At 39.4% G+C, this 25,065-nt stretch overlaps 1 long non-coding RNA gene across 1 annotated transcript; it reads left to right on the top strand.

Moving 5' to 3' along the window:
• Positions 1 to 361: 361 nt before the first annotated feature.
• On the top strand, positions 362 to 23,882 carry LOC105715384 (uncharacterized). The gene is made up of 3 exons (XR_001107031.2): positions 362 to 439; positions 13,673 to 13,755; positions 18,443 to 23,882. It is a non-coding gene; the product is annotated as an uncharacterized LOC105715384 (long non-coding RNA).
• Positions 23,883 to 25,065: the final 1,183 nt, after the last annotated feature.

Genomic DNA, 25,065 nt, shown 5'->3' with positions numbered 1-25,065 from the left:
GATTTCAATTACCCAGAGCCTCAGTATGGTGAAGGGATCCATCAAGTGGGTAGGTAATGAAGAAGGAACACCTGATTGTATGGGGAGAATGTGTCAGCTTGTGCTGGAGGAAAAAAAATCACTGAAATTATCACAAAGTTAAAGCATAAGGGGAGAATTTGAAAGGCCTATACCTAGAATGTTGTGGCTGCAGGAAACAGGTTGATTGAGAGACACACAGAGGAGTCAGCAAGAGGGTGAGGAAGCTTCAGAATTTGGCATGTACTCAGAAAACTCTCTTTCAGATTTTTAGGAGGACATCAGAAACGTATGGAGGATAAAAATCCACTTACAAGATCTTATTCTCCTTTTCCATTTCCAGTTCCTCAGAAGTGAGAAAAGAAAGTTCCTCAAAAGAAAAGGAAGATACTGTGATCTGACCACATTGGCCCCACAGCAGGTAAGGGGAGCAGGATCTGGCCGGGTGCAGTGGCTCACGCCTGTAATCTCAGCACTTTAGCAGGCTGAGGCAGGTGGATCATTTGAGGCCAGGAGTTCGAGACCAGCCTGGACAATGTGGCGAAACTCCATTTCTACTAAAAAAATAAAAAAATTAGTCGGGCATAGTGGCGTATGCTTGTAATCCCAGCTCCTCGGGAGGCTGAGGCACAAGAATCACTTGAACCCGGGAGGCGGATGTTGCAGTGAGCCAAGTTGCGCCACTACACTCCAGTCTGGGTGACAGAGTGAGACTCTATCTGGAAAAAAAAAGAAAGAGGAACAGGATCTGTAGGGATAGCTGGCTGCAGCTTTCAAAGCCCAGCAGCAACAGGGCTCCCTTCAAAAGAACGGAGGAGCCATGGAGAGAAAGCAGGTGGGACATTAGAAGAAGCACGTCAGATCCTGCTTCTGAGGGAAAAAAGAGGAAGGAAAGGTTTCTGTATCATTGAATAGCCCAAGTTGCTTTGGGCCTGGGAACTCTCGGTCTGAGGAAAGGTGGTGGCTGGAGAGGAGCTGAGTCTAGGACACAGTGGTTGCTGCTGGACCCCTGAGAGCAAAGACTGGAAGCACTCACCATGTAGCATTACGTTGGAGTCAACGGGCCCTTTGCCGGGAAGCTGGGTTCAAAGAAGTGTTTCCACTCAGGCTTCCCCATTTCCATTAAACAAGGAGAATTATCTTTTCAAATGTAAGTAAGATCAAGTCTCTTCCTGTTGAAAAACCTGCAAAAGTTTTCCACTGCGCTTTGTATAAATTCCAAACCCTTTACCTGGCCCTGGTGGCCCTGTGTTTTCTGACCTCTGCTCCTTCTGTAACAACATGACGCTTCGAATTCCAGTCCTCTGCCATTTTGTCTGATCACTTCTTCCACAATATATATTGAATGCCTGTGATGTGACGGGCACTAGCTTTAGATGCTTTGGATAAGCAGTAAAACCAGAAACAGTAGCATCCTCACGCCCACATCAGAAAAAAATCACCGTCACCGGAACTTGTATAGCAGTGAGTCTCAATATGCTCGTTTTACTTCCATCTCAAGGCCTTTGCATATGTTCTCCGTGCCCGAAGCACACTTTCTTCAGAGCCGCATGTGGCTGGCTGGCTTCACATCATTCTGTCTCAGATCAGAATCCTGTTACTGTTTTCTAACCAAAATCACTGTCTAAAAAAATTGTTGTTTCTCTACAGTTTGCATTCTCTGCTAGACTGTAAATTCCATGAGAGTAGAGACATTGTTCCCTATTGTATTCTTGGTTTCTGGAATGGTATAGGTTCATAGTATGTTCTCAATAAATATTTGATGAATTAATTAATTCCAGAGAAGGCAGTAACAGCAAAGAAATGCTTCGGATTCTGCTGAGGATGGAAAACTACTTAAAAAGCAAGGAGTTGTTAGACCATAATTCTGCTTGCAGAATGACCTGTTATAAATGTGAGATAGCTTGCTCCTTAGAGAAAGGAGGGAATGTCCAGAGACAGAGTCCACATTTATTTCAGCACTTTGCTTCTGTGAATAAAGCAGGTAGGAAAATGGAAATTAAAAGATTATTAAGAATATATGGGATAGCTAGGGGATCAGGTAGCTTCAGGAGCGATCTAACAGTTGCAGACCACTACAGATCTCTAAATTTTTCAAGGAGATACAAGTATTTCAAATGCTGTCTCCGTAATAAGAAGCAGTATACATGTTGGTGAATTTTCCTCAAGGATGTAGAAAATGTTGCAGCACAATCAGTTTCTTGATAGGGAGATTTCTGCTGTGTGTGTTTGTTGTGTGTGTGCGTGTGCGTGTGTGTGTGTGTGTGTTAAACACATGTGCTGATTTATTGATGTTTAGGAGGTTAGGGCCTCTTTGGTTTTTAAATTAAAGTGTAATATACATAAGAAAAATGCAGAAATCACAAGTATGTAGGTTGGTGAGTTTTCCCAAGCCAGACATACCTGTGGAGCCATTACTCAGATCTAGTAATTCTAGTAAAGAGGAGAATACGGCCCTAATTCTGTGATATTTCTGCCCCAAATTCATAACTTCAATCTAATCATTAGAAGACATCAGATAAGCCCCATAACCCCTTCCCAGTCACAGTTCTCCAGCCAAAGGTAACCATTATTTTGACTTCTAATTCTATAGATTAGCTGTGGCCATCTCGAAACTTTATATAAGGTATTCTCAATGAATCATTTAAGAGTAACTTGTCAACATGATGCCCCATCATCCCCAAATACTTTCGTGTGTAATTCAAGCAAAGACCTTCTCCTACATGACCCCAATACAACCATCAAAATCAGGAAATTAACAGTGATACATCACCATTACCTAATTTCCATGTTCCATTCAACTTTCACTAATTGTCCCAATCATGTCCTTTATTGCAAAAAGATGCAAACCAGGATTATACACTGCATTTACTTGTCACGTTTCTTTAGTCACCTTTGATTTCTAGAGCATTTCCCCATCCTTTCCAGTTTTTTTTTTTAACTCTCAAGAACGTTAACACCTGAAGGCTGTAGCCAGAATATTCCTTGGTTCAGGTTTATCTAATGTCTTCTAATGATTAGATTCAAGTTATGAATTTTTGGCAGAATTGTCACAGAATTGGGGCTATTTTCTTCTCATTGCATTCTATCAAGAGGAACACAATTTCGACTTTTCTCATTACTTGATCATTTGATTAAAGTGATTTTATCAGTTTTTCTCCATTTAAACTTACTTCTTGTAATTACTAACTATGTAGTAAGGAGATACTTTAAGACTAGGTAAATGTATCATTTCCCATCAGACTTTGACTCACTAGTTACAGCATCCATCTATGTTTTTTGGATAGATTGATTATTACTATGATAGTTTATCAAACGGTCACTTTCTAATTCCATCATTCCTTCTACTTTATTAATGACATTCTACTGTTAAGTGAAAAGTTTTATTTTCTCCTCATTTATTCATTCATTTACTTATCTCAGTATGGACTCCTAAACCATTTTTTGTTTCATTCTACTGTCTGGTACCTTTACTTAAAAGAAAATGGTAACTGTAGACATCCATTTAGTGTTCCAAATGTCAAGAGGAATGCTTTCAATAATTTGAGATTAAGTGCCTGCGCTATGGTTTTTTTTTTTTTTAAAAGCACCCTTGCATTTTCTTACGGCAAAATGAAAGTTTAGGCTAGCCAATAGGCGTTTCTAATGGTAGCACCCTCAGGTCTGCTATGTTAGTTCTTTTCTGTGCAAACACATATTCCTTTAGAACTATTAACTACCTTGACAGGTCATCTGTACCTCGGTGGTCATATGTACTTTACTCCAGCTTGTTCTCCTCTAGGTGAGTTTGGGAGTGGGAATGGAGTAGATCTCAGTGTGGAGAGCTTCTAGTGTTGTAATAAGGTCTCAACTATTTTGTTTACTTCATTGCTGCTACCAGATAGCCCTGTCCTTTGGGATCCCCTGCCCACCTAACTCCTCTGCCCCAAGAATTTCTGTTTTCCAGAGAATGGCTTGCCCTGTTGTGGCTGATTCTTATATGGGTGAGGTAAGAGAGGGAGGGAGGAGAAGAGGATGCTCAGTAATTGGCCAGACTCTGTGCACTTCTGGTTATGAGCATTTCAACCCAGCTAGAGTCTCCCTGATGTGAGTTGCGCTGGTGCTGGTGCTGGTCTGGGATTCAGTTTTTCTCACCAACCCACTTGATAGAATGGGTAATAATCCTCACAGGACAATGTGGGAAAGACAGTGAAAAACCCAATCAGGAAATGGCTTCCTAGTCCCTTCTCCAGTTATAGGACCTCCTTTCCTTTTGCCCTAATCTTTTTTTCCTATTATGTCGGGGTTCTGTCACCTCTGTTCTTCCCAGGCATTTCTCCAATGTCTTTTTTTTTTTGTATTAGGGTCCAGCAACTTCCCTTTCACTTTGGTGACTTCTCCAGAGTTCGGCTCAAGGGAAGGAGCCCTGAGCCCATGCTAGCTTGTCATACTCTACAGAACTGCCAATCTCTCAAGGAAAAACTTAATCGAAGGGTCACAAAAACCATATGAAGGAAAAGGGAGTGTTATTGAAGGACAAGACATGAATAAATTGGAGGGACATGTCATCTTCCTGGATGAGAGACTTCATATTATAAAATCTCAATCATTCCTAAATTCATGCATACATTTAATATTATTTGAATAAAATGTACAGCTTATATTAATCAAAGAAAATAAATCTGAAATTGATTTTGAAGAATAAATATGTAATAAATACTAGGAAATTTTTGAAAAGAAAAATAATAGTAGGGAGATTTTTTTAAAATAGATACTAGGACTTAGTATGTATAAAGCCACTAGAATCAAATCAATATGACATTAAAATAGAAATTGACAATAAATCAGTGAAAAAAATAAGAATCCAGAGACAGATTCATGTACATATAGAGTATAGCATTTCAGTGAAGGAGAGAATGGCTTAGACAATAATTAGTGCTGGAACTGTTGTCTATCCACTTGGATAAAGTTACATCTTAACTTTTAGCAATCTACAAAACTAAACATTTGATGGGTTAAATCTTTATATATAAAACACCAAAACACCAAAAGTATTAAAACATTTAGGAAAATATTTATAAAATCTTGAAGTCATGGAGACTTTTCTAAGCAACACAGTTATCCATAGCTACATAAAAACCTTGTGATGGCAAAGTTAATATAAACAAAAACAAATACCAAATGACGAACTGGAAGAATATTCCTCTCCTCTCTTTCTCTCCGTGTGTGTGTGTGTGTGCACATGTGTGTGTGTATATCAGACAAAGGGCTAATATCTTAAATATACTTAAAGTGCTTACAAAAAGATGGAAAAAAATGACAAAGTATAGATGTGAAAGGACAATCACAGCAAATAAAATGCAGATGGCCAGTAAACATTGATTTTACTTGTAATAGAAGAAAAGCAATTTAGAGACAACAATGGCATACTTTTTTGTGTTATTAGATTGGCAAAAAAATTTTTTTACTATCCAGTTATCACTAGTTTAATGGGGACATAAGCCATTTCATGCATTTGTGCTGGGAGTGTAAATTTGTAGAAGCTTGTTGGAATTTAATTTGACAGTATCTATTAAAATTTTGAAAGGCTCATATTCTTTGGCCCAGTAATTCTACTTAAAGAAATTTATCTTACAGCAATAAGATCAAAGTCCTTAAGGTGATATGTAAAAAGATATTTGTTACAACATTCTAACAGCAAAATTTGGAAAATACATGTGTTTATCAACAGGGAAATTTTTGAATATGATCGAATAAATTGTGCTATCACTATACTATGAAATATTGTGCAGCTATTTAAAAATAATAGACTAGATATACATGTACCATTCAAGAAAAATGCTCAGGGGAAAAAGCAAATCACAGATTAGTATGTGCAGCATAATTCCATTTTGCAACACAAGAACATTTTTTATTTGTATAGACATAGAGTTGGTAGGTAGACAGATAGATAAGGGGTAGATTTGTATAAAGGCAAAATAAATTGAAAAAGATTGTGTTTGTGTTACAATAAATAGGCAGAGGAGGAACTCTATTATTACTTTATTATAAAAATTTTAAAGTGATTGAATTGTGTCAGTATTCAATGTAAAGGAGAAACTATTTTAAATATTTTAAGTGGGAAATAATTTCACACAGAGAATTGTTTTCAATTTTTCTTTTTTGAGACAGAGTCTCACTCTGTCATCCAGATTGGAGTGCAGTGTTGTAATCACAGCTCATTGCAGCCTTGAACTCCTGGGCTTAAGAGATCCTCCTGCCTTGGCCTCCCAAAGCACTCAGATTACAGGCATAAACCACTGTGTCCAGCCAAAATTAATATAAGAACTAGATTAAGTAGGCTCTTGGTTGGCCTCTGGGAATAAAATGACTCTTAGAAGAATTAAGAAATGACACACTGATGTTTCCTTTGAGGCCTCCACAGAAATTCCAGTTTCATGAACATAATCCTATAGCTGCCATCCCAGGCAGAGAGTTTGAATCAAAAAACAGTAGCAGCTATTTCTCAAGATCTAGGGTTCTGGAGAATAAGCACTGGTACATGGTAGCCAGGAAATCTCATATTCCCATGGCCTTGTTCGCCAGCCAAAACTACCTGATAGAGGGGAGGAAAAGGACCCCCACCACAGTTACATCTTCCACATTTCATGTCAGTTCACTGAATTGACAGAATCTGATTGATGTCCAGAATGTGAGCTACAAGGGATCCTGGGGAATGTAGTGTTTAGCTTATCATCATACCAGCAGTGCAGATGGGATGAGATTGAGTGAGTAGAGCAATTCACAGGACTCACCATAGTGATTACAATAAAGTTAACTTCATCGTGTCTTTGAATGTTTTGACATAGACGTATACCTATGCTACACTTCCATTAAAAAGAAAGTGTATTAATACTCATATTTTCCCATTTTTATAAGGAAAGCCTACACATACACACATATATGTGTATGCATGGACTTAGAAAAATACCAAAGAGTGTCAAACTAAAGTGTTAATATGGTTTTCTATTTTTATTTTTTGAGACAGAGTCTTGCTCTGTCACCCAGGCTGGAGTACAGTGGTGCAGTCTTGGCTCACTACAACCTCCACCTCCTAGGTTTAAGCGATTCTCCTGCCTCAGCCTCCAGAGTAGCTGGGACTACGGATGCATGCCACCACACCCGGCTAATTTTTGTATTTTTAGTAGAGACGGGGTTTCATGTTGGCCAGGCTGGTCTCGAACTCCTGACCTTGTGATTCACTTGCCTCAGCCTCCCAAAGTGCTGGGATTACAGGCCTGAGCCACCACACCCAGTCTAATGTGGTTTTCTTGAAAGGGAAGGGATCACAGGTAGTTAAAAAAAATCATTGGCATTTTCTATAAAAATGTATCTTGCTTTAAAAAATAATAAATTTTATTTTTTAGAGAAGTTTCAAGTTCACAACAAAACTGAGCAGAAAATAGAGTTCCTATATGCCCTGGTCTCTCCACATACACAGCTTCCCCATGATCAACAACCTGCACCATGGTGGTACATTTTTTATAACCCTTGAACGTACATAGACACGTCACTATCACCCCAATTTCATAGTGTTTGTTAGAGTTTGCTCTTGGTATTGTAGTACCATGTGGAATAGTGTCACTGCTCTAAAAATCTTCTGTGCTCTGTCTATTCACATCTTCCTTCTTGCTAACTTCTGGCAACCACGGATTTTCTCCCTGTCTCCATAGTTTTGTCCTTTCCAGATTGTCATAGAGTTGTAATCATATAGTATGTAGTCTTTTCATATTGGCTTCTTTTTTTTTTTTTTTAGTAATATGCATTTATGTTTTATTTTCCTTTCAAAAAGTAGAGTAAATATTAAACATTTTTTAAAAACATAGGATAAAGAGTCAATTCCTGGATCACATGGCCTCTGAGTTAGTGTAATATTCTAATCCACTGCATGAGCTTCTGTGGGAAATACTATGTAGGCAGTTCCTGTGAGCTGAACAATAGCCTCACTGGTTCCAGACTGATGTTCTGAAAAGGGGAAATGGGAGAGTGATCAGGACATCCCTGGTTTAGCTTTGATTGTCTTTCTTGGGGAGAATAGCCTTGGCTCCAATTTACCATGGATCCTTTTCAGCCTAATGGGTCAGCAGAAATGATATAAGCAGGGCAGTGCAGAAATATTTACTATTCTTTCTTCTTATTATTCATCCTCTCTAATCCAAGAAGGAGAGATTCTAATTGATAGGTCAGATTTGATGACTATGATGGTTTTTGGTTTACTCAATTTAAAAAAGTGCTCTTTTAAAAAATGTTTTGTAACGATATTAGAGTGTGAGAAGAGCTGCAATTTCATTCTCTGTCTTTGCTAGAGTTTCTCTCTACCTTTTTCTGTCACTGTCTCTCTGTCTCTTCCTTCTCTTTTACCTTCTCTTCCTATTCCCCCTTACACTCCAGGCCAGAATAGCTAGACTCCCTCCATCAGGGGATTTGGGCCCAGTCTCAGGAAGATGATAGCAGAGTCTGATTGATTACATGTACTACCAGTTATAAATTTTAGGCACACTCTACAAATATTTATATATTCATTTATTCATGAATTATATATATGTTCTAAAAATATATTCATTTATTGGTAAATTACATATACGTGTAAAACATATTCATTAATTGTGAATGATATATTAAAAATGCACCTATGCACATTATAAGACAGCCATAGAAATAAAAATTAGGAAATAATTGATAAAAATAAATATAAGATGGTTCCAGTATTTTCTTCCTAGGTTGCAGGCCAAACTTTCTCAGTGTGCGACCTGTGTAGTTGTGTACAGAAAGGCACCATACTTGGTTTAATCTCTGCTGCTGCAAGTTTGAAATGATTAAATGTTTGGAACAAGTGGCCCTGTAGTTTTTATTTTGCACTGGGCCCTATGAATTATGTAGCTGGTCTTGCCTGAATGAATTATGTGGGTGGTCCCTTGTCCTTGCCACAACCCAGGCAGGGACAAGGTGGTTCCTTGAGAAAGAGAAAAAGATAAAAACATGGAACCACTTTGTCCCTGCCTGGGTTGCGCTCACTCCTTTTTGGAGAGATCCTGACCTAGAGGATGAATCAATCCAAATCCCTCAGCAGGTCCTTCAAAGCCTTTTAGGAGTTTACACCTATCTATTTTTCCATTCTTTCCATTTCCCTCTATACATTAAGCCTCAGAAATAGAGAGTTACTTGCCATTCCCAAACGTCTTACAGACTCATGCCTCTGCCTTTGCACGGTATGTGTTTCTTGGACTGAATGCATATCCCTGCCTTATACAACTGGAAAACTCCTTACACATCTTGAAAACCAGCTCAGATATTGCTGCTGCAGTACTTATTTGCTGGCTAGTAAGTGCTTTGAGAGCTGAGAGCTCTGTATCTAATTAGATTAATTTGTAAGTGAGGCTACTTAAAAAAGCAAACCCTAGGGACTTATAAAGCGTACATGTTCTATAAGTGTTGAATTAAATAGATACAAAGAGGATAAGGGAGGGCTCTTTTTCTATATTATGTTTTGTTTGTTGTGTTAGGAGGGAGGCTAACAGAAACCACCATAAGACAAATCAGGACTCTGCAGGTCCAAGGTAGTAATTTGCTAAGAGGAGAAATGTATGGCTGGGCCTCAGGGATGCTGCCAGGGCTTTCTGTCACCTTTGCTTTTCTCCATTTCTCTTCTTCCTTTCATACTTGGTTCTTTTATGTAGCTGGAAACTGATCACTGGCAGCTTCCAGGCTCACACCTTACATCTTTGCTCTGGAAAGTTCAAGTGATCTGGTCTGGTTTAGTTTGGGCCAGGTGCACATCCCTGGGCCAATCACTGATCCCAGTTTCTCTACTGCCTGGGTTGTAGGGTGTGTATGCAACAGGGGAAGGAAGGAGGTAAAATCTCACAGATCCTGACTTATGCATCTGGATCCGTGGACCTTGTTTTTATTTTTTTCTCTTTCTCACAGACTAATTCCATAATTTATTTCAAATTTCTCTCATAGTTGCATTAATCAAATATTTATCTAAAGCTCTATTTAATTTGTATAGTTTCAAGAACACAAAACTACATTTCCAGATTTTGCTACTTTACTGTCATTATTCATTTCTCCCTTAAAATTATGAACATTTATAGATTGCACTCAAATGACAAAGTAGACTCGTTTGAGTAAAGACAGGTTGCAGTGCAAGCTTGAAATCACCAAAAATGAGTAGGATTGTCAGGGAAATTCGTAAAAGCAGTCATCAGAGGAGGAGAGTGTGGCTGGCATGGTTAGGTCTCACGGGCTAAAGATAGAAGATGACACAACTAGTCTTCGTCATTGCTAATTGGCAGTAAACAGCAAATTTAAACTTAAATGGTTTAGGATGTTCTTAGACGCCTATCCAAGTACAGATTTTATTATGTTTCAATGTGAATGAGTGGAAAACTTTTTTTTCCTCAAAATCTGCACACTTAGCCGCACTCTTACTTTTGGAGATGACATCCTAAATCTTAGGAAGAATATTCACATTTACCCATCTTTCAAATTTTTTTCCTGTAAAAATTTGAAGCAATGTTTATAGTTTTGCTTTTGAAATTATTTAACTAAAAGTAACTTACTTAGTTTAGGTTTGGCTATAATTTTTGCACAAATATTTCTTGTACTTGGAAAATGTTTGAAAGCGAGAGATTTTTCTATTCAGACATTTTTGTTGTTTTCACTTACTATAAGTTATTTTCTAAGGGAAATTTATTATGAATAGGGAACTAGTTTTGAAAATGAATTTTTGTTTATTTTTACCTACTAGCTATATATATTCATACTGAATTAGCTGGAAAAGGTGTTGGTTAGAGTTTACAAATTAAAGATTGATTGATTACTTAAGTTTACAGACAAAAGTGTCTTACGAAAGGTGAACTTTCCAGATGGGTTAAATTGATTAAATTCGTATCTTAACAATTGAGGGGACTACAAATTTTACTTATTTAGCAATTTGTAAGGGCTTGACTACTCACAATAAGCGACTGTAAGGCAAAACTACTGAAGTTTTTATGGCCATGACATACCAGAATGAAGATGATGCTTGAAAACTGATGAAAGAAAAAATACGAGTCGTTTGAAATTCTTTATTCATGTGGATGTGACATAAATTATAACTTTGATGGTAGAATAAAAAACACTACCTTCTTTTTTGTTGCTTAAAATGAATTTATTTGGCATGATTTTTCAAAAATAGTAAAATAAACTGACCAGTGGATCAGAATCACTTAACCTAACAAATGATAAAAACGATTTGATTTCTCAGTAAGCAAATATACTCATCAAATTTTCCACCATGAGTAAGTTGAAAATGTTGGCACCTCATTAGCATTATTTTGGTTTTTCACCTAGGTGGTTACACTGACATAAACATAAAATATAAAGGGCTGGGCGCGGTGGCTCACGCCTGTAATCCCAGCACTTTGGGAGGCCGAGGTGGGTGGATCACGAGGTCAAGAAATCAAGATCATCCTGGTCAACATGGTGAAACCCCGTCTCTACTAAAAATACAAAAAATTAGCTGAGCATGGTGGCGCGTGCCTGTAATCCCAGCTACTCAGGAGGCTGAGACAGGAGAATTGCCTGAACCCAGGAGGTTGCGGTGAGCCGAGATCGCGCCATTGCACTCCAGTCTGGGTAACAAGAGCGAAACTCCGTCTCAAAATAAATAAATAAATAAATAAAACATAAAAACAAACAAATACCTCTTTCTCCGTGAAACACTAAACCACCACCATCAAAATCTGATTCTAATTATATCTAATGAGGGAGCCTAGACTCTTGAAATATTATACCAGACAGACAAGAGCAATTGCCTGGTTGCCGAATCTGGTTTGTCAAGTATCAGCTCAGTTCAGTTCAGTCCAGACCTTGAAAGTGACATGCTCTGTATATCAGCCTTAGCTCTTACCCAAGAGAGATAGGACATGGTTGGGTTATTTAATACGATTTTGAGTAATTTTGAACCTAAATTGAAGATGGAAAAAATCAGTCTGTTAGAAACCAGAATGCAGTATGTGTACTCATTTTAGGATAAAACACAAAACTGGTAAGACATTTCATGTTTGTAGCAGGTTTGCTTTATGATGTAATCCATGGTCTCCTGCAGCAGATACTGTTCACTCTTTTCTATTTTCCGGTGGTTATGTGTGTGTGAGCGGACAAGCAAAAGGCCCTGGCTTGGATGTTCTGAAGTCAGAGGTGAAAAAAAAAAAAAGTCCAAGGCAAGTCGAGTGTGATGGGGCAAAGTGCCCAATGGGAAGTGAGGTTTATGGCCATGAGAAGGGAAAAAGAGTAACAAAAGAAGCTGGTTAGGAGAAGCAGGTCACAGGAGCTGACAGTGTAGGGCGGTATCCACTCATCCCTGCTAACTGTAACTGTGTGCTTGCTTGTCTTTCACACTGTGGCTGGGCTATTACGTTCTGAGTCTGGGTTCCTAGGTAAGGCTGCACATAAAGGTAGATCTTGAGTTTCACACAAAGGGTGTGGGCATTATCAATGTAGATCCTTCTGGGAAGATGATAATCTTTTTTTTTTTTTTTTTTTGAGATGGAGTCTTACTCTGTCACCCAGGCTGGAGTGCAGTGGCACGATCTTGGCTCACTGCAACCTCCGCCTCCTGGGTTCAAGTGATTCTCCTGCCTCAGCCTCCTGAGTAGCTGGGACTACAGGCCTGCACCACCACGCTCAGCTAATTTTTGTATTTTTAGTAGAGATGGGATTTCACCATGTTAGCCAGGATGGTTTCGATCTCCTGACCTCGTGATCCGCCCACCTTGGCATCCCGAAGTGCTGGGATTACAGGCGTGAGCCACTGTGCCTGGCCTGGAGGATGATAATCTTAACTCAGGAAAATGTGGAGCAGGAAGGAGAGGGAACTCATTCCTATCTTAGGTACTTGATCTCTCTGGTCTAGGCTTGGAGAGGGAGGATAGCAATGTTTCAGAGTCTTCCTTGGCTCTTCCCTCAGGGCATCCCTTGACTTGTGAGAGAAGTGAGTGAGGTGATTTGAGGAGAAGCCAGAACCTGTGGGTTCCAAGAATACTCATATCCAAGAACCAGATCTAAGTTTCTCTTTGCATCATTTTTTTTCTTATGATAATTGAGTGATGTTTTATTCAATATAATAGCATGGGCTTAGCTGTATTCTGGAGAATTGAGAGAAGAGTTTATGTCCATTTTTGGAGTTCACTCAAAAGAGGGAGAGAGAAGCCCCTCAAAACCATCAGGCCATGATGACAGGCCACAAACTGATACCAGTCTACAGCTTGTGGGCTGGGGACCCCTGCTTTAAGGGATTTGGAGAAATGAGAAGCATTATAGACTGGAATAACAGCTGGATGTATCATGGAAGAAATGCTTGAAGGAATCAACTAAATAATGCAAGTTTTTTTATTTTTGAGGGAGGAGCTGGGCAATTCTTGCTTTTTTAGATTTTTAGGGATGGGGTCTTGCTCGTTGCCTAGGCTGTGACTAGTCACAGGCACCATCTTAGCACACAGCAGTCTGTAACTGCTGGCTTCAAGCAATTCTCCTGCCTCAGCTTCCAGAATAGTTGGGACTGCAGGTGCATGCTGCATTTTTTAAAAAATTGTTTTTCAGTGAGTGAGTCTTTTATGTTTCTTAATTAACTATTTTCTTCTCTTTTGTTTAGGTAAAAACTAGTCATTTAATGTCTCTTGAGATAGAGGACTGATAAATGGACCTAGCACAGTGCCTTGCACATAGTGAAACAAGGTATGTATTGAATAAATGAATTCATGAATCACTGATTCAATGAAGATGATGCAGTCTCAGTCCTGGTAGCTTACAGGTGGGGAAGATATACGAACAACTATATTCCAATGAGATATGTGTTGTAACAGATTAGGGATTGGTGAACCACAGGAGTAAAAACTAATAGACGGATTAATTTTACTTTTGAAGTAAAGGAGGGGAAGATTGTGGATGGAACACAGTTCAAAGAAGTCTTCAGATGTGGTGAGATTTTGAATGGAACTTGGGGACACATGTATTTTCTCCTGGTGGGGAATATTTGAGAAAAATCACAATGCACAGGACATAGCTTCTTAAAATAAATGAGTCAATAATTTGTGATTAACTTATGATTAAAGTCGCTGGGCTCCGGGAAGTAATTTTTAGATCACTTCATTTGGTTCAATTGTGCATAGAGGACAATACAAGGAAAAGGCTCATATACTCAGTCGCAGCTTCAGAATCTTCCATAGGCTAGGTAGAAGACAGAAAGTCACACGTATTTTGCACATCTTACCTAAAGCTTTATGTAAATCTCAGGGGATCCTGGTTGTCAGTGAGGATATTTTGCTTTTGTGTCTGTGGTTTAGAAGTAGGCAGGGATAGATAACCATCTATCCCTGGATCCATTCAGTCAAGACTAGAGAGATAAAAGCAAGTAGCCTACTATTAAATTCCAGCAAGTTATGGCCTTCCCTATATAGCAGAGACCGTAAAACAGGATTAGAACATGTCTGATAAAATAGAAGCAGAACCAGGAGGACTTCATTTGCCCAAGGACTTTTTGTCCCTGTTTGAGACATTTGGGGAGAAAACTTGAGATAGGAGGATAGCTTAGTGTATATCTCAGATGTTTTTCTCCTAGTTGGGCCCCATGGATCTATACATGAGCCATTTGGAGATTTGGGGCTACATAGAAGCCAAATAAATTGTATTTTTGGAGAACTCAGCCATATAGGGAGGACAAGCAAAGCAGATTTGGTACTCCATTGAGTGGCAGAGAAAAAAGTTTACTCTGCTTTATGGGGAAGATAGCAAAGCTTCCCTGCCTTGAGGACTAAAGAGAGAACATCCAGCCTTGGCATCTGGGGAGGCAGCTTAGGATGCCCTTTGGCATCCCTGGAGTGATCATTGGCTTATCACAGTGGGCAGAAGTGGTGGCAGTGGGTGGCTGAGGCACTACCTGAGGTTTTGTGAGCTTCAGAAAAGTGAACAACAGTAAAAGTCCAAGAGAGGGCGGAACTCATATGAACACACCTAGAGACTCTCAGAAATAACTGAGTATAACTCTGGGCAAGACGAAGGGCCATGGAGCATTTCAGTTGATGTGATTCAGTTCTCTTTTCCAGGTAGGTAAGGCCTGGGAAAAGTCAGATGTTGCAGAAAAATCAATAGAGACTGAGGCCTCCGGAGCTTTACTTTGAGCAAGTGCATGCACAAATACTGAGGCTTGATAACCAAGTTGCCAAAGCAAAGGAGTAGATTAAATTGCATGGGAGTTTTGAATACTGGGGTACTCGGGAAATAGCATCTAGATGCAGCCAGAACAGACACTAGTTCATTTATCTTACACAGATTAAGGATTCTCCCTTTCTTCAGTGAGCTGAAATAGAAGCAGCAAATCATGGCACATGGTCTAGCCTGAAAGGCCAAGTAATTATGACTGTACAGGTACAATAAACATGTTGTTCTCATTATAGATTGTGAGTGCAGTCACTCTCAGTGGATTCATTTGCTATTTTTGTGAGGGTTTTTGATAAACATATTTTAGATATTCTTGTATTGAAAGACCTTGACTGAATGGATCCAAATTTTTCGTTGAAATAAGGGTGTCCTGAGAGAATAAAACCAGGTAATAAGCACCATTTACAGGACTTTGTCATTGTGAGGTCTATTATTTCTCTCTCAGTAAGTCACTGTTAGTTTGAATGACTGCTTATTATTTCATCCATCACATGTGTGCAGTATAAATCACTAAGCCATCCATTTATGTAGTGAATATAAATCTTATTCAATAAACTCAGGTGAGCAAGAAATGTCACATCTCTATTTGGTTTAAATCAAATTAAATAAGTCTCTGAGCTTCTGACCCACAGAGTTGCTGAAAAATTCTAATTTAGTCACCATTGGGATTCCCTATTCATTGACCTAAGGTTGTGTAAGGGTTCCAGGAGTCTCACATTAACACTTAAATTTCAGAGGCCCACTGGGTACTGCAGAGATGATCATTGCCCAAGGCCACCTACAGACATCCTTGATGTCTTTAACTCTGCTGCTTCTGCCAAGTAGGCCACAAATACTTGGTCCAGGTTGGGAGTCCTAAGGATCTAGAGCAAGCTTGTCCAACCTGTGGCCTGTGGGCTGCATGCAGCACAGAATAGCTTTGAATGCAACCCAACACAAATTCACAAACTTTCTTAGAACATTATGAGATTTTTTTGTGATTTTCTTTTTTTTTTTTTAGCTCATCAGCTATCATTAGTGTTAGTGTATTTTATGTGTGACCCAAAACAATTCTTCTTCTTCCAATGTGGCCCAGGGAAGCCAACAGATTGGACACCCCTGATCTAGAGGTACATTTTGCAACCATCTTCTCAGGGCCTCTGCTCCTTTCCCAGAGGGCTGGCAGAAAGTGAGCCAGGTCCCTGATGCCCCCTAGACCTTCCTGGAAGAATGAAGACCACACCTCAAGCCTCCATGTGTCTGCCCCCATCAACTCCCAGCATAATCTCTGCAAGAACTCAGGGTTTTGGAGAACAAATACTAAATAGGCGATTATCTCCAACATATTTGGTTGCTTGTGTTACAAACTTCCCCTGAGACAAGGAAGCTCAATGTTACTTGCTTAGAATAAGATATAGTCCAATATCGTCAGGAATAGCATTAACAAACAACTATGTCAATGAGTATTTTGCCTTGTTTCTGCAATAAACAATGATTACCCCTAACTACGTGACAGAGTCTGGAACAGGCACTGAGAGCATAATAGTGAACATGACAGGTCCTGGTCACCCTCTTCAAGGACTTTGTCACAGTGGACAATGTGCACAAGCCAGTAGCCAATGTCCACACAGTTGATAAGTGGGATGGTCACCTAATCTAGAGTTGGGAGGTGCAGAAATCATTCCTAGAGGATGTTTCATGAAGGTTGAGAATGGAAGAAGAGAAGGAGTTAGCTGGCCAAATGAGGATGAGTCAGAATGAATAGCACGTGTAAACACATGGGGTAAGACACATACTGGCATGTTTTAAGCATTGAAAAATCAAAAAGAATTGAAAAATCAACCCTGGGGTGTTGAGAGAAGTGAAGCTGGAGGATCAAACATGGCGCCAATTGTCAAGGAGCTGAGGTTCTTAAGAATTAAGAGGGCTGGCTCGTTTAACACCCATTTCGATCTCGCTTTTTTCTTGCCTTGCTTTTCTGTAGTGACTAGGAGGTTAAAATACTCAACTTTATATCCTCCCTTGGAGATAGGAGTGGCTGTGTGAACCAGTCTGGCCAATTGATACTGAGTGGAAGTTTGCAGTTTCTGCTGATTTATTTCCTTGCTCTTCATTCTGGGATGGCAGCAATGACTGAAGGTCATCACTAGGAAGGGTAGAGCAGACAGACAGAACAATTTTGCTTCTTGGATGCTACTGCAGAACTACTGTGCCAGTACCGAGCTCCCTCTTTGCAGACTGTTTATGGAGTGAGGTTAAAAAAACCCACATTTGGTTAAGCCCCCTGGAGTGCGTTCCATGCAGATGTTTGCAAACCCTAATATAGGGATCCACTGAAATATTTTAAGTGTGAGAACTGATATTTTTATTTCAGAATGACTGCATTAGCTGCTTTGTGAAGGCTAGTTTGGAGAGAGACAGGGAGACTGTGAAGAGATAAAGCAGAGGTTTGTTGAAATCTAGGTGGGAGATTACATGGTTCTAATCAGTGGTGTAGGAGGGACATAAAGATCTGAAAAGTGCTTATGGGGGAAGAGGATACTGGAAGTTAGGAAGACAAAGCAGTGGAGGGGTTTCTGGCTTGAAACAGTGGGCACAATGAGTAGTTGGTCTATTTCTAATTGTTTACCTCTTTAAATAATGCTAGGATAAAAAAGAGTTTTCATATTTTGAATAATTTCCTTAAAATGGTGAATGGAATGAATTTTTCCCAGGTTTTCAATTATGACCATAGAAATGTCATGCTCTGGGAATGCCAGAAACTCTAATAAATGACTTCTTCATTTCCCAGCCTGTGAATGATCCTGTACTTTATCTCCAAATTAATGCCTTCATAGGCAGTTTTGGAAAATGATTCACACATTAGCTAATATTTGGATTCAAGGGTGTCTAAGACATTTATGCCCTGAGAATTCAGATACTGATATTGTCACCCTAGAGAATAACAGCAGGAAGATTGAACTGGCAAAACTCTCACTGTTTCCTGGTCCTCATCAGCCTTCCTGTGCCTTGGCTCAGAAGTCAGTTTGCAGCCCCAGGCTACGCCTGAGAGCCAGTCCCTGGTCTGAGACTTTGAAGAGCCCTGTGTGGGCTGGGGAGAGGATGTAGTGGAGAACACCTGGAATTGTGAGATTAAGAGAAGTGAATCTCTCGTTTTCTATATTGACTTTTATAAATATAGTGGATAATTCAATTTCTTATGTCTGCCCTTTTATTTTTTCCACAGACATGGGCCAAAAGGCTTTCATGTTTCCTGCAGAGAGCAAGAATTGCTATGTGACCAGATTAGTACAATAGAAATCAAGAGTGGTCTTCACCAGTCAGCTGAAGTCCACCCTGACTCTGCCTGTGGGTGCAACCTCTTTTTGTGATGCCTAGACCCAAGCTGATAAGACTGCCTCATGAGGGAAGAGACTGCTGTATATCATACTCATTGAGTGGGATGGCAGGCCTTTTCAAGGTCTTTGGGCCATTCTTACTTTGCTGGACATCCATGGGAGCTAGGGAGTCCACTTCAGGGATTACTGAGCTCTGGGTGGATGGGAAGTCTAAGGTGAAGAGGCATTTGGAAAAGCAATGCTCTGTGGAAACAGAGATAAGCATTGCTCTGTGGGGAGGAGCAGATTACTTGGGGGGTGGTCTTTGATAAGAACCAGTCCTTGTGGGAGACATTGGAGATGTGAACATGCAGTACTATGTGCTGTCACCAGAAAAGAGGAACATGGTCTATCATGATGGGTGGGGACTTCAGTCCTAGTGTCCTGGACTGGATAGTGCTGGTGTGCGAGATGCACAGTGGAGTGTTCACTAAGTCCCAGCTGCGATTCTGGGGCTGCAGTCCCTTTAGACAGCAGAAGTCTTGAAAAGTGTCTCTTGGAGATGACACTTTACTGGCTCCATGTCTCAGACTCAGAAGCTTTTTTTGCCTTTTTTGTATGCTGAAATGCTGCGCCATGGATTCTGGGCTTCTCTTTCCTGCCCTGTCTTCATCAGTACCAAAGAATGCCTGTTTCTTCTTAAGTGAAAAGTAATCCATATTTTTTCTTTTTAAGGAGGAATCAAAGCTGTGGAATTAGTTTGTTAAGTTGAAAAGGATTTTAGACATAACACGCCATTGGTTTAGTTTTCTATTTCTGCTGTGTCAAGTGACCACAAGTTTAGTGACTTCGAATAGCACCAACAGAAGTTATTATCTTACAATTCTGGACGTTGTAAGTCTAAAATGGATGTGTCCTCAGGGTTTTATTCTTTCTGGAGGGTTTAGAGGAGAATCTGTTTTTCTGCCTTTTCCAGCAGCTGGAGGCTGCCTGTATTCCTTGGTTTGTGGCCCCTTCCTCCATCCTCAGAGCTAGTGTTACAGTATTGTCTCTCCTCTTTGACTTCCTGCCTTCCTCTCATAAAGACCCTTGTCATTAAATCAAGCTCACCTATATAATCCAGGATAATATCTGGATCCCTAATTTAATTACAACTACAAAGTCCCTTTTGTCATATGGGGAAACACATCCACTGCTTTGAGGAGTTAGGATACAGCTATTCGGTCTATTGCATTTATTTTATGGAAGATATAACTGAGATGCTAAAGAAGAAGAATTAAATAAAACCCACATGCTCATTTGGGCTCCTGCTAGCCCACATGGAGCTTTTATATGAATAAATGGGTGAACGTTATGCCATAGTGTATGGCTCAGTGAGTGTCGTGGGGGGAGATAGCAGTCCCCACTTGTTCCCTTAGCTGGACACTGTGTGCATATCTGCACACTACACACACAGGCTCTGGAGTGGTGAGTTTCGATACCGGAAATAGAATGCTGATCTTACGATTTCCATTGCTCATTTTTCCAGTCTCACCCCTGCTTTCCACCCTTTTATTTCTGAATCTAGGGATTATCTCTGAAAAGCTGGCTAAGGGAATTTAGAACATGTTCTGACTACTCCTAAAGTGATCACGTCATGCTGCTTTCGGCGCTGCCTCTGAGTACCTTGCATTCAGCTCATGAGTTCACTTTTTAAAGTTAATATTTTATTAATCCTCTTCCTGCTCCACCTCATCAGTGTCCATAAACATCTATGTCCCAGGCAGCGCTCCTATCTTTTTATGTGTGAACTGCTTGGATCGTACTCTATGGCACTAGAAGTTTTAGCCACATTAAAAAGGGCAAGACATTTTGGCTCTGAGTTTTATAAATCCTTTACCTTTCTGTACTATTATTACAAAGGGACTTTAATCAGTCCTGACCGAAATGGGAATTCCTCTAGACCAGTGCTATCCAGTAGAATTTTCTGTGGTGATGGAAAAGTTTTCTACCTGCATAGTCCAAATAGTCACTAGCCAAATGTGGCTATGAGCACTTTGGAGGAATGGCTGAAGAATTACGGAGAGCATGGCTGAAAAATTGCATTTTAAATCTTATTTAATTTTAACTAAAAATTAAATTGTCGCATGTGGCTAGCAGATACTGTATTGAATAGAGCAAAACTAGACTCCTTCCTTGAGACAAAGGAAAGTAAGCGCAGCATGAAAGTGAGAGTAATCTCGATCATGAAACCTTATAATTAGGGGAATAAGGAAATGGAGACCTTCAGTGAATAATAAAGGATAAAATCTGGGTATGTTTAAAAATTGCTTTTTATCGTGCTTGGGGCCCACTTTTCTCTTGTTTCTACCAGAGAGCAAGTAAGTTGTTATCAAGTTGTTTAAAGTATTCTGGAGAAAATCTTTAGAAGTATGCACTTTTTGTATGTATTCCGTGTTTGGGACAATATGTGTTTTAGGACTGTACTGTATTTTTTTTCACTTTCTTCACAGAGGTGAGTTTATCAGTATTTGCTATTTAGTTAAAAGAAAGTGTCCCAGAACATCTTTTGACTCTGTTCCTGTGCATAAGTAGTAAGGCCACAATATTATTCTTTCTCTTGGGACTGTGAGGCCTGCAGTATTAAAGGTACTCCAGGAACATTATGTTTGTTGTGGGCTTTTATGTGTTGCTAGTCACAATTGCACCCTGGATAGGTTTTATTTTAAGGACCTGAGATGATATGGAAACCTTATGCCTGAAGTAGGAGAGAAAATCCGGCAGTAGGAGAATGTTTGGTATGAGGATGTGGGTCTAAGGTATTTCAGTAAAAGACATGCAGTCTCTCTGACAGAAAGTTAAGTGTGGCTCTCACTGAGAGGCAAGGAGTGTGTGGTGGCCAAGGCAGATGGCTGTCCTGAGAGGACGGGGAGGCTGATCTCTGAAGCAAGTCCTGGAACTAAGGAAAGGAACCCAGGATAAACATCGATAAAGGGGCTTTGGAGGAGATTAAAAAACCAATGAGCAGCCCCCTTCCTAAGCTTTTGCAGTAGTGCATGGTGGACCATATACACCTGGTGTCGGCAGGGCAAAATGACCTTTAGCCAGGAGCACCCAGTAGGAACGGAACTAGACTAACGCTGCAGGAAACAACAAGAGTTAGAGAAGGAACAGAGAGTGTCAGTAAGGAACAAGAAAGACAAAATTATAGGGATAAATATTGATGTGGAGGATGCCTATTGCCATTTCTGCTCCATCTACTATAAAAGGCACTGGGGCACTTAAAGTATTTCTAGAGGTATCAGTACAAGGCGTAAGGGGATATTGACAATGGGAAGTTTTCTCTGACATTTGTAGTACAGAGGAGATAAGCGGCTGCCTACAAGAGATTACGGTGGTGGGAATCCCCATTGTCAATGTGTCCTGAGACACATTTTTGTAGTCCTGCAAACCCAACACAAAAAGACTTCGTAAGTTACAGATAAGTAAGGGGATATGATATGTCATGAGAAAATATTAAGAATGAGGCAATGAAAACAGGAACACGTTTGTGAAAATTTCAGGAAATCCTTCAGTTTTTTTTCATGTACTCCTCCACTGCTAATGCATATTTACTGAGAGCCTCTTATTGAATGAAACACTGTAGGTAAAGACTCGAATGAGATAGTTCTTGCCATTAGGTAGCCCTCAGTCTAGCAAGAGGGGAATCATATAAACATATGGTTATGCTTTCATGATATACATGTTCTGGTACATCTATGTATATGTATGACATATAACATACACACATGTATGTAATAAATATCAGATAGATGTATATGCATATATACATGTATGTGTATACATATGTTGTTGTGTGTGAGTGTAAATAAAGACTGGTGGGAGTGATCCATTTTTCTTAGACAATAGGGAGGGAGGAAAGCAATAAAAGAGCAGCCGAGGAGGCGCTCACGGGAGTCATAATATTTTAGTAAAATTTGGAAGTCAAGTAGAATTTTGCCTAGTGCAGAACTTTGAGAAGAAAATTCTAGGCAGAAGAAATAGTATGAGTAGGGTGTTGAGATCTGATAAGGTATGGGTTGGCTGCTTAACAGCAGATACTTAGTGACATGTTTGCAGTGGCTATAGGAAGGCAGTGGGATATCTATCTCACTTGGTACAACAGATGCTGAAGAGGACCCACCAGGTGCCTGGAACATCCATGCTCATTGCATTTAGCCTCTACACAAGAATGACTATGAGGGAGAAAGCAACCAATATTCTAGACTATCTGGATACTTTGTAGATGTTTAGATGACTATGTTCTCTCTAGATAGTTATCTGATGCCCAATTGGGCATCTTGTTAGGTTGCCTTGATTTTTTTTTAATCATTAGATAACCATCTAGAGAGCACACTGTGCTCCATATCAGTATGAAAAACATATTGCAAAACAGGTGTTATTAAAAATGAGAACTATATACTTGGAAAGAGTTGTAAAAACTACTCAAACCACTAGTTTTTGGTCCTATCAGAGCCATGTTCTTTTTATATAACAATTAATTTATAACATTCCCTTCATTATTTTGAAATAAAATCCATAGATAATATAACCTACCACATAATGTAAACATGTCAATAGAATGCTTAAATTATAAAAATAAATAAAAGGAAATAAATGCATAATAAAATATTATGTATTTCAATATGAAAATGCTTGGGCATGCCTTCAGTAGATGATATAATGAGGACATTGAATGCTTGTGTCTGTAAGTAGATTCAAGGTGAATACAACGGCCACAAATTTGGCCTGATACATGTTGGAAGACTTATGAAATAAAAGATTAACAGCCTTGTGATCGGTCATGCAATTTTATGAACTGGTAAACAAGACTTGGTCAAATTTGGAAGTAAAACAAAATAATCTCTCAATTTACATGGTATCCGTGTTCCATGGTATTTATAAAAGGTTAAACTTTTATAAAATATATTTGATGTTTACATGTAAAACAAATAGAAGAAAGTACTAAACTTAATTATATAAATACACGTTTAAAAGTTACATGAGAGTCTGGAAGGACATTTTGAGAATCACGACGGACAATTTTGTTTTGTGGGACTGTCCCCAGGACTGGAGGACTTAGAGCATTCTGACTCCTGCCCTCTAGGGCCAATATGTCTCCTAATCTTTGTGAAAGTGAAAAATACCCCCCCGACCCCAACTACTAAAAATAAAAAAAATTAGCTGGGTGTGGTGGTGCACACCTATAGTCCCAGCTACTTGAGAGGCTGAGGTGAGGGCTCACTTGAGCCTGGGAAGCTGAGGCTGCAGTGAGCTGTGATCACGCCACTACACCCCAGCCTAGGTGATGGAAAGAAGACCCTGTCTCAAAAAAAAAAAAAAAAAAAAATGCCCCTCCTCCAAAAAATGATCACACTGGCCTTTGAGTGAGGTATCACCTCCTTTGAGGTCCACTGATCTAGAGAGACCCTCTCACTTTGCAAAAGCACTTACAAAATGTCAGCAGGAGCATTGATTTTCTAAAAGTCCTATGGTGAGTCAGATTTGGATGTGGGGCATAAATCCTTGGTCTTCTCATATCCTATTCAGTATTTTGTTTTGTTTTTATTTTTTCCTTATCTTAACTCACTAACACTTTGGGAATAGAAGGAACAGCTTTTTGAGGAAATTTCAACAGGAAAAGCTAGGAAATTTCATAGTTTTCAAATTGTTCATTTTTTTTTTCCTGACTGAAAACTTCAAAGAAAATAGTGGAAAGATTATTAGGTCAGTTTAAATAATCTCATAAGATATTTATTGTTCTTGTTTACATTTCCCATATCTATTTGAAATCCCAATGTCTAAAGCCTCACAAATATGTGAAGTAGCACTTCCCTTAAAATTTTATAGATATATTTACATTTTATCCAACTAACTTATGCTTGTAATGAAAAGGTGCAATAGTGCAGAAGTGTTTTAAAGAAAAACAAATCTCTCGTTTCACCATTCTACCCCCAATCACACTCCACAGAGGCAATTGCTTTGAAGTTTTAAAATTATTTATGTTTTTATGGAGGTAGCCTCCACTTCTCTAAAAAACTCTTACATTGCTATTTCTTATTTTGCCAATTTTAGACATTACCTATAGACTTCCTATTATAATAGAAAAGATTTGGGAGGCCAAGGTGGGTGGATCACCTGAGGTCAGGAGTTCGAGATCAGCCTGGCCAAAGTGGTGAAACTCTGTTTCTACTAAAAATACAAAATTAGTCAGGTGTGGTGGCACATGCCTGTAATCCCAGCTACTTGGGCAGCTGAGACAGGTGAATTGCTTGAGCCCAGGTAGTAGGAGTTGCAGTGAGCCAGGATAGCACCACTGAACTACAGCCTGGGCAAGACAGAGTGAGACTCAGTCTCAAAAAAAAAGAAAAAGTAATAATAATAATAACAATAATAGAAAAGGAGTCAACTTGTCTTCTCCCCTACACATAAATGAAGGTGTATCACCATTTTAGTCTGCTAATTACTTTGTAACATTTACTTTAATTCTAGACAGTAGAGAAACTGTCTCCTG

Source organism: Aotus nancymaae, unplaced genomic scaffold (genome assembly GCF_030222135.1).
Source record: "Aotus nancymaae isolate 86718 unplaced genomic scaffold, 86718_ANA_hifiasm-v0.15.2.pri h1tg000108l, whole genome shotgun sequence".
Classification (NCBI taxonomy): Eukaryota; Metazoa; Chordata; class Mammalia; order Primates; family Aotidae; genus Aotus; species Aotus nancymaae.
Note: the sequence above shows the minus strand (reverse complement) of the source record. Positions and strands in the feature narration are given on the sequence as shown.